Genomic DNA, 10,773 nt, shown 5'->3' with positions numbered 1-10,773 from the left:
ATGCATGAAAACCAAGTAAAATAGATGAAAAAGACTTGTGAAACTAGCCTAAGATGACTTGTCATCAGACATTGCGCCTCAACCTTGCGCCTAATGTCCTGTTGTAACCCACTAATGAAACAATCCTTCAAGGCACCCAGGGGATCAATGTGGGATCTGTTAGCCAATGCCACAAATTCTGCATAATAATCGGAAACCAACCCTTGCTGTTGGAGTTTGAAAAGAAGTTCTTCGGCGATTCAAACAGCGAAGGACCAAACTCAATTTCAATTGATCTCTTCAGTTGGGTCCAAGAACGAATGGGGGATGTATGCTACGTCATCTGAAACTAGGGGATTGCCATACCCGACATGTGCATCACAGCGAAACTCACTTGTTCCTCCTCAGGAACCCAGAAGAGCTCAAAATATTGATCAACAGAAAATATCTAAGCTAAGGCATCATATCCATCAAATTTGGCCAAGTCGCACTTTACCTTCCTAGGTTGCGTAGTTCTGTGCCAAGAAGGATCCCCTCCAGAGTTCATTCCATGGTGAGAACCTAAAACAACCGATCGAGCCTGAGATGACTTATAGCGATTTAGAAAATGGAGGCTTGGAGAGACTCGAATTTCAGATCTGTTGCTTCCTTCAATCAAGCACGTTCAGATCTATTCTCCTCCATCATCTAAAATAGCTTATTGACATCCGTCTCTAAACCCTTCATTTTGGTGTTGTCTGCCATGGTAATGAAAGCACCAAATGGAAGGTACTTAATAATGCAGATGAAAAAGTGATGTTGTATTGATGATTCAGAATAATAATTACAAGGAAATTGGAGCTATATGAATTGGTAGTATTACTTGAAGACAAAATAAACCAATGAAACAGTGATATGAACTAAGAAAAGAAAGTAAAGTAGAAAACGCAGTAATGCTCGTCGTGCATGAGGACCTGGACGAAAAGAAGAATTAATTAGAATAGATACAAGAAATTTGATATAACCAGAAGAGGGAGGAACAAAATGCTAGAATGAAACTATATCAGGCTCAAGCTACCCTGCATAATCCTTCCATTTGGTTTTTATGATGTGTCCTCTCATGTTTCTACACACGTCTGAAGGAGGTGTGTAAGCAGCTATGTGTCTCTGCCCTGTAACTAACTTCCCCTTAATAGAATTGCTTGTATTAGAGTGCTCACTATGCCACGTTTGTCACATAATATCTCTCTTGATGATTGGATATTTTGTGCATTTTTTTAATTATTAAAAGTTATTTTTATTAATAATAAAAGTGGGATCATTATTGTCAGGATTTCAACACGGGGCGTTTTTGGTGTTTAACATTAAATAAAGGGTGAACACCCTACTTGACCCCTAACAATTACCTCGAAGGGACTACAAGGTTCCTAAACAAAAAAAAAAAAAAAACCCTTTTTGGCCCCTGATATTTTACTTTTATGGGACTGATTAGCCCCTGTGCCAAAAAAAAAAAAAACATTGACACAGGGGCTAACCAGTCCCATAAAAATAAAGATTAGAGACCAAAAATGATATTTTTTTTTCATAAGGACCTCGTTGTCTTTCGAAATAATTTTCAGGACCGTTTAGACCATTAAATAAATAAAAAACAGAATGTGAGCTTAAGTTAAACAACCTTCCTTCGTTAATTCATCTTCTTCATCCAAGAAAACATCGTGCTTTTCTTCATCATCTCAACTACTGATTCATCTTCCTTCTCCTCCTTCATCATCTCAATGCATCGACAAGCAGTGGGAGGCAGACCATCTCTGCCCCACAATTTCTGACGACTACACCACCACCATCACAGCTCTGCCCCCGACTACCAGTCCCAGCCGGAGTGATACCGGAGGATTTCACGAACCCCGAGTACTACCTCAACTGCGAGACAAGTTAAATGTCACTGACACCGATAGGCTCCAATTTTTTCCCTCTTTGAGCAGCCAAGTTTGATGCGGTGGAAGCGGCTCGGTCCGCGATTCCACGTGCTTGGATGGAAATTCTACTATTCCCTACCTCGTCCGGCGATTTTCGCTACCTTAATTATTACCCAATCATACCCTAACCTATAGCTCTACAATATGCAATTCTAGGGTTCCTCTCCCGTTCTTGTGCTTAGGCTGCTCTAATGCTGCGGGCGTTGCCTCTTTTGTCGCCGTCTCCCCCTTTCGTCAATTTGCTTTTGGGCCGTCGTGGCGCCTCCTCTCGTGCATGTGCTTCTACTTTCCTCCACTCTGGCGGCCTGCTTCTTCCTTCTGCTCTGCCGATCTGCTCCACCTCTTCTTTCCCTTTCTTTATTCTTTTTTTTGGCTGCTTATGTTTTAATTTTTGTTATTGATTAATGTGATGATGTTGCATGTTATTGTTTTTGCTACTATGATTTATAAATTTTTTTGTAATATAAATCAAATTATTGGCTTAGGCATGATCATCGGATGTCTACATAAACTAATATGAGTTTGATAATTGTTGAGTTAAGAAATTAACTAACATAATTGATGATGACAAATATTAGATTATTGGGCTAATTATCCAATTAGTTTTTGATTATTCTGGTTGAGTGATGCAGGCCAAAAATTAATATACAACAGCAGACCAATTGGATGGAAAATAAAAACAAGGCTGGTGGGCTACAAATCAATAACATCCCAAAGGAATCAAAAGCAATGAAATCAGATAGGCTAAAGAAATCAAATGGGTTGCATGAATGATAACCGATCCAAGCCCGATTGCATCTCTCAAGCAAATCCCTCCAATTTGCTTTCACCAAAAGTAACGTGCACCTTTTTCCCTCTTGGTCAGAAATCAGAGAAGTGAGAGAGAACTTAGTTCTTAAGCTATTCACCGAAGAAGAAAGAAAGAGAAGGTTAAACAAGAAAGGTTGAGGTCTAATCACCCACATCAAACTGTATCAAGAAAAGTCAGAAGCTAAAGGTGATTTATTTCCTTCTACATGCATCTCATTTTCTTCTCTTCATCTTCAACTCTCTGCCACTCCAAATTGGGATACATGGGAAAGATGACTTCTGATCAATACTGCTGTAAATCTATGGTCAAATATGTGTCTTAGAGACCAAGTAGTGTTTCAATGGCTAAGATCTGGGTTTACCATTGAAAATATTTGTTTCTGCTTTCCTGTGACTTTCGGTAAAAAAAAAAGGGTCAGAACCAAAGTTCCTATTTTGATGATTAACTGAAAAAGTGACATGGTGAGTTGGTAAAGCACACAGCTCAAGGGTTGACCTAGGAGAGAGCAACTTAGCAACATGCAAGAAGATACAAAAGAAGATTTTTCATCATTCAAAAAAAAAAAAAAGGAGAGATAACCAATGTTTTGAGGTTCATGTTTTGAGAATAGCTCTCTGAAGAAGTTCATCAACTTGGACAGTACTTCCTAGTCAAAGGAGCATTCCGGCAGAATGAAGAACTAAATCAGAGGCAAGCAAATCTGGTTTATCACATAGCAAAGAGGCTGTTGAAGCATTAATCTCTTTCATGTTTTACAGATTGTAATTTTTTTTTCAATGTTTATCTTTCTGTAATTTCTTGAGGTAAAAGGTTGAATGAGAGAGTCATTGAAAAAACCTATGAGTGGAAAGAGGCAGAGAGAAACACTTGAGAGAAAAGCCTAGAGTGATTTCAGATTTCTTTAGGTTGATTCTGTGTCTTGTATCTTGTACCAGTGAGGTACCCCTTTCTTAGTTGGGTGAGCACTAAGAGTGAAGAGTTAGGTATTAGCATAACCAAGTCAAGTTACGGTATAACTTGAGAGTGAAAGGATTGTGTCAATCCTGTGGAATTGGTGTATGTAATACTTTAACTATAGTGAAAATTCTACCACTGTTGTGGTGGAGACTAGACGAAGGTTGTGTTGCACAAGGCAACCGAACCAGGATACATGATGGTGTCAGCTTCTCTCTTCCCTTCTCTGTTCTATTTTCTTTTATTCATGAGACAAAATGAAATTGTCTCATAAATTTTCCGCTGCTGAGTTCAAACAGAATCAGAATTGAAAGTCTATTTTAAAGGGTTATTTCAGTAACATAAAAGAAGGTCATAGATTCAACTCTCCATTTTCTAAGCCTTCTACAACCTTCAATTAGTATTAGAGCCTTGGTCTCAAGAATCAAGCTTCACCGCTTGGAATAAAGGTCCAATGGCGAACAACTTGGGCACAACTACAGTTGCCTACACTCTAACTGAAAGCCAGTCAAACAATAGGCCTCCCTTGTTCAACGAAAAGAACTATGCCTACTGAAAAGAGAGGATGATGATCTTTATTCAATCCATTAACTACAACACGTGGAAGATTGTTGTATGCGGTCCCAAGATTCTAACAAAAACAAGTGCTGATGGAATGATGACTCCAAAAGAAGAAGCTGAATGGAATGATGACGACAAGAAGAAAATGGAGCTGAATGCTAAAGCCATCAACCTTTTTCACTATGCTATCATCTTTGAAGAGTACCGAAAGGTGTCTAGATGCAAGACAGCCAAAGAAATCTGGGAGAAACTCCAGGTTACACACGAAGGCACTAAACAATTCAAAGAAACGAGGATTGATATGCTGTGAAAAGAGTACGAGATGTTTAATATGAAGGATAGAGAAAGCATTGATGAAGTGTTTGAGAGATTCTCAATCATAATCAACAACCTTGATGCTATGGGTACAAACTACTCAGAACAAATCCTAGTGAGAAAAATCCTTAGAAGCCTCACAAAGGAATGGGAAGCTACTGCCACTGTCCTAGCCGAGAGCAATAATCTAGGCCCTATAACATATGATGAGTTGAGAGAAAAACTCCTTGCCTATTAAGTCACACACACAAACCCGGACTCAAAGTAAAAAGAAATAGCCCTCAAGTCAAAAATAGAATGAAAAAAGAGTGAGTCTAGTGATGGTATTTCAGATGATGAACTCATTTTTTTGGGAAGAGATTTAGAAGGATGATGAAGAACAAAGGCGAGTACAAGGGTTCAAGCTCAAAGGAACACAAGATGGACTTGAGCAAGGTGACTTGTCATCATTGCAAGGAAGCTGGACATTTTAAGCTAAACTATCCGAAGCTCAAGAAGGAGGACAAAGGGAAGAAAGAAAAGAAGAGAGTGCTCATGGCATCTTGGGAGGAACTTGAGAATGACTCGAATGAGGAAGAAGATTCTAAAGGTGAAGTTAAAATCTGCTTCATGGCTGGTAATGATCATCTTGATGAGGTAAATTATTATGACTTGTCCATAGATGTTTTACATGCTATAATTGATGATCTTACACTAAATTCCTCAAAACTGTTGGATAAGTACACTAAATGCAAATCTGAAAAAGATATGTTGAAAGCTGAAAATGATTTTTTGAGAGAAAAATGAAGGAAATTGAATGTGCTTTGGATATTATTGAAGAAAACAGATTTTTAAAATCTGAACTTGAAAAATTAATGGGAAAGCACATTGTGGATCCTTCTTAAGAGCTTATTACTGAAAACGAAAGATTAAATGAAATGATTAAAAGACTGAATGATGATTTGGCAAAATTTGCTCAAAGTTCTAGTAATTTAGAAGAATTACTTGCAAGTCAAAGACCATTGTTTGAAAAATCTGGTTTAGGTTATGTAACCAAGGAAAGTGGAGTTTTTAATGATTTCTCTATGAAATTTGTGGCTTCTTCATCAAAAACCAAATCCGATTCAAACAAACTTGGTCTTGGATATGCTCCCACACATGAGGAGGAATTTGATGAATTTTACACCAGTGAAATTGAGCCATCATAAAAAACCGAACCTACTTCAAATTAGTCAAGTCTGGGATACATTTCGAATAATGAGGTTGTTTTAAAAAATCTACCATTTTACAATAAAACCTCACATTTGAAAAGTCCAAAAGCTTTCAAAAATACTGGTTGGAATGCTTTTGCAAAGAGGAAAAATAATATCAAAAATCAGTTTGTCAAAAGAAATGCACTTCCTCCAAAAATCAGAAAATTTTAGTCCTTTAATCATTTCCAGCATAATAACTCACATCAATTTTAGAAATATGCATAAGAAATATGCATCAGAAAATCACATAATAACTCATATGCACAATGCTTCATTGAAAAAAGAATTGTAGGAAACCAAATTTACAATGTTGTGTGTGATTTCAATGTACTTGGGCAACCAAGATGGATTAACTTCAAAGGATTCAAATTAATTTGGATACCTAAGGTTACTTGAAGTTTTTATTGCAGATTTTCCTGGAATCCAAGAACAAAAGGGATATGTGGTACTTGGATAGTGGATGCTTAAGGCACATGACTGAAAGGTCAACTTTCTTCATCAAACTAAACAAGTATGATGTCAGGATTGTGCAGTAACAATAAATAAGAATTTATTTGATCAACAGAAAAATAAGAATTTTATTTACATATCAAAAATCATAACTTAAAATATGTATAAACTGACCTGACTATTGTGACATTCTTTTGTAATAATTAAGACATACTCTATTGGATTAACAATTTAATAATTTGGGAGATTTTATGATACTGAAAGGCAAAACCTTTAACTACTTATTGATGTTGTAGTGTCACGCTGCTGGGTTGGACGCGTGTCCAAGACACAAATTGATGCGTGTTCAAGACACAAATTATCTAATACATAACATGTCGCATCTTTTTATTTATCCTAAAAATTAAAGTTAGTTTGTGTTACTTTTTTACTTTTTTTTGGTTTTCAGTATTAGCCTCTATATTATCAACTTATTTCTGTTATTTATGCAATAATTTTTTTCTTCTACTGGTTATTCATTAATAGATGTTAAACTACCCAAATTCAAATCTATTCTCTTAAACCACTTTTTAATCATATGGTTGAATTTGAACAGTAGTTCTTTAGACTCTAAAGTTTTCAGAGTAAAAGAAAAAATACAATAAAATAAATTTGAGTGCCTAATAAAATAAAATAATTCAAAAAATAAAGGATATATAAAAAACTAATAAATTAAAGCTTACATGCCCCATGAGATAAGAAAAAAAAAGAAAATAATAATGAGGTTCAAACTAATAAAAAATATATATTCAGATATTTATTGGATTGCAAATTATTTAAAAAATGAAAAATAATTAATAAGGTTCTTATCTTGTCACATTTTAAATTAATCTTATTCTGTTTATTAATTAGTCTTATAGCTTGAAATTTAAAAATAAAAAAAATTAGCATTTCTGTTTCTTTTGTTTTTTTCATTATTTATAGGATAACAAAGGTCTCTTCATATCCAAAACTATATTTTAGCCTATCACTTAAAAAAAAATGCAGACAAATATGAACATCTATGACATTTAAATAAAATGATCTTTTATAAATAACTAACGTGTATTTTGGTTTATATATATTCTTTTCCAATTTGGGTAATATTGTTATCATTATTTTATAATTTAACATTTTAAAAGTTTTTTATACTAAAAAAAAACAAATCAATTTCTTAAAAAACAATAAAAAAGTGGCTGAACAGGCACTAGTTGAGCCGCTAGTAATTATTAAATTGGCTATTTTTAGCGGCTAAATTTGGTTCAGAAATAGCTTTTTCATCTTGAGATAATGTGTTTGGTGTACACATATTGTCTTCGACCAAATAAGCCGCAGGCGGTTACAACAACGGTCTGACCTACTATCATATAGGTTTCATGTCCATTTGGATAAGACGTGGGTCCACCAACCCGGTTGTGGCATTACATTGGGGTTACGAGGCGAGGATACATGTTTCTCTATAAAAGAGGGAATGTTCTTGCCAACACAGTGTTGCAAGAAGCATCACACTATGGGACCGAGAACAGAATCGCCTACAGGTGCATCAGCGTCAGCCTCCGGGGGCCAACGAGATGCGGGGAAAGGTGCCGGGGGTTTCGACTCCGCTGTCACCTCCGCGGATATCGAGTGCGGCAGCATAGGTAGGCTAAATACCTACTCCTTGCTGGGTTGGGTGTTTACTTCCTCTATTCCAGTTCGGTCTAGTAAATTGGTGTCTTGTTGCCTTGTTTGTCGATTTGCAGATGTCATCCCCGAATGGGACCCTCGAAGTTCGTTGTGGTGACCGACTTAGTGGAGAAGCTCAACGTGGCCTGCATAAAAGTTGGTGTGGGTCCTCTCGATTTTTTTCCCTTACAATCGTTTGTCTCGGTCAAAAGGATTATTTCGCCTACGGAGTGCACTTGCACAGCACACCGTCGGGGGTGAATTTCTTGGTCTCTGGCCGCTACTCGACGGACCAGTGGTTGGCCCGGCAAGATGCCGCGTTCATCACGTTAGAGCGGTTGTTGGAAGAGCATGGGAAGAAGCTTTGGGACTTTAATTACATGGTTGCTGGTCGTTTCAGGGACCAGGCTGAGGAGTTGCGGTGCTTACGGACAGTGCCCTTGGTGGACTATCTGTCTAAACTGGAGGAGGAGCTCGCTTACCTGAAAGAGAAGTTGGCCTGTTACACCAACAGCCCCCGTAACAATTAGGTTATGGATAGTGGGTCACCCTTTTTGCTAATATTCAGATGGTCGTGTGGGTTATGGCTACTCTTTTTGCGAATTACATCGTTTTTTACTTATTTTCCATATCTGGTCGTGTGCATGTACTTTAACCAGGTGAAAGCGAGGCACATGGAAATCATTTTGTATCCGTTCAGAAACAAACAAAATATTCCGCAGGAAGGCGCTAATGTTTAATCGTTCGCATGTTATTCCTTCGGTCTCTTCAAAAATATTTGTGTGCCACGCTGGTTCTTTGTCATAGGAAATCACTAAAATATTCTTATTGTATATTTTTTAATTAAAAAAACCCTAAATTCTACGTTGAGTACGGTGGCTAATTTTTTTTTGATATGAGGTTGACATGTGAGTTATGCTGAGTTATGAAATATTGGGGAGATATACACGGTTGTGACGGCGTTCAATTTTTTGTTTTAGTGGAAAGAAATCAGACTGTCCGATTTCATTGCAGAGAGAATGGGACACAAATCGGACAGTCCGATCTGTCTTGCGCAGTTCTCATATCCTAGTGAAACACCATATACCTTCATAACTCTGGTATACACCAACCCTCTCTCCATATTAAAATTAATAAGTTCGAGTACTGTTAGGGGAGATATTCAACATTTACTCGGTATTAAAATAAGTACTTTTCCAAGAAAAAAATAAAACTTCGGCAAAGGATAATCTACATTTTAGTAACCATCTGATAGGCTTCAAAGAGTTGGCCTTAACTTAACATGCTCGCCTTGTTTCATGCGTCAGTATCGTGTAGGGTACGTTTCGTGACTGGACAGAACTGACAACTGACGCGAACCACTGCCGCGCTACCAGTGGGCTAACAATAACCACAGAGCTGAAGATGTTGACACAGTCACTGCAATGTATAATTATAAAAAAAAAATACTCGCATAGTAACTCTTCTGCCTAATGGCACAGGTTTACATAGGTAGTAGTCGCTGTTCCCGATGAGCATTGTTAATGGGACAGAAAGCCTTAATTCAACACATGGGGTGCTTTAAGTTACTTCAAGATGCTATGATCCCTTACAATGCATTTCAAAATAGCGATTCAACCAGATTCAGTTTCAAACAAGTACACAAGCTACTACAAAACGTAACCAATTCTGAATGTCTACTGCAAAGAGGCAGACAAAGGGAATTTTTTTAGGAGACGTGCATCTGACCTCCAAATCAACGGCCTCCCGCAACCTCGTTATCCGCTGGTGGTGTCCCCGGCTGGTTATGGTATTGTGCCGACCGCGGTGGCGTAGCACCAACACGGCGGAGCAGCACTGCATGCTTCCTTTCCAGCTCCGCCACCTGTAGTTCCAATGCACGCCACTTTGCTGCCTCATTTTCTTCCTGCTGCCGAAGGTAACCGGTGTCGGCCGTCGGGTCAGCTGCCTTAGTTATCACTTGGCGAACCGTGGCCCTGTGTTCCTATTTCGCATCTCCCACCCGTATCTCCAGCCAGCACGTCGCGCTGTCCCCCTCATCGATGTCCGACTCCGTCGTATTCCGCTTTACACAGGGAGTTGCTTGCGCCACGTTCTTCGCAGGCAGTTGTTCACGGTACATGCAAATTGAGCCGTGAGTTTGACTCTCAACTCTTGGTGCACTTCAAGGAGCATGTCACAGTCTGAAAATTTTACGTCCCTGCGGATGAGGTCGATCAGTTCCGAGACCGATAGTTCCGCGAGCTCCCTGTGCTGGGTCAGGGTCGGTTGGTTGACTGAATCTTGCGACATTGTCGGGTTTGTGTGTAGGGAATGGGTCCGGCTGGGAAGTAAATAGTTGTGTGTCATGGTAATTGTAGTTTGGTGGCCAGCGAAGCTAAGATTGCTGTAAACTGATGGGTAACGGTAACTGGCGAGACCATGGGCACATGTTATGGACATCTGTCCTTTAATATACAAAACCTGTTAGACACGTTAATACACATCGTATTTTGAATGTGAATTTATGTATATATTTACATTGATTAACCTTTGGCTTTTATTATAGATATAAATTCAATTAAATTTTAAATTTCGGTTTTAAGTATGTTTGGATCAATGGAAATTAGAAGGAAAGAAAACGTAAGGAAGGAAAATTGATAGAAAATAAAATTTTCCCTTGATTGGATCAGCATAGAAATTGGATGGAAAGGAAAATAATGGTGTGGGGTCCACATCCAAGTTTTCTTTCCAAACTTGCGGAGAAAACTGCTGAAAGTTCCAAAATAAAAGTGAAATTACTAATATGTCCATTGTTAAAATTAAGCAAAATTTATAATATTTAATAGAAAAT

This window comes from Arachis ipaensis, chromosome B9, assembly GCF_059453495.1.
Source record: "Arachis ipaensis isolate K30076 ecotype BB chromosome B9, ASM5945349v1, whole genome shotgun sequence".
NCBI lineage: Eukaryota > Viridiplantae > Streptophyta > Magnoliopsida > Fabales > Fabaceae > Arachis > Arachis ipaensis.
Note: the sequence above shows the minus strand (reverse complement) of the source record.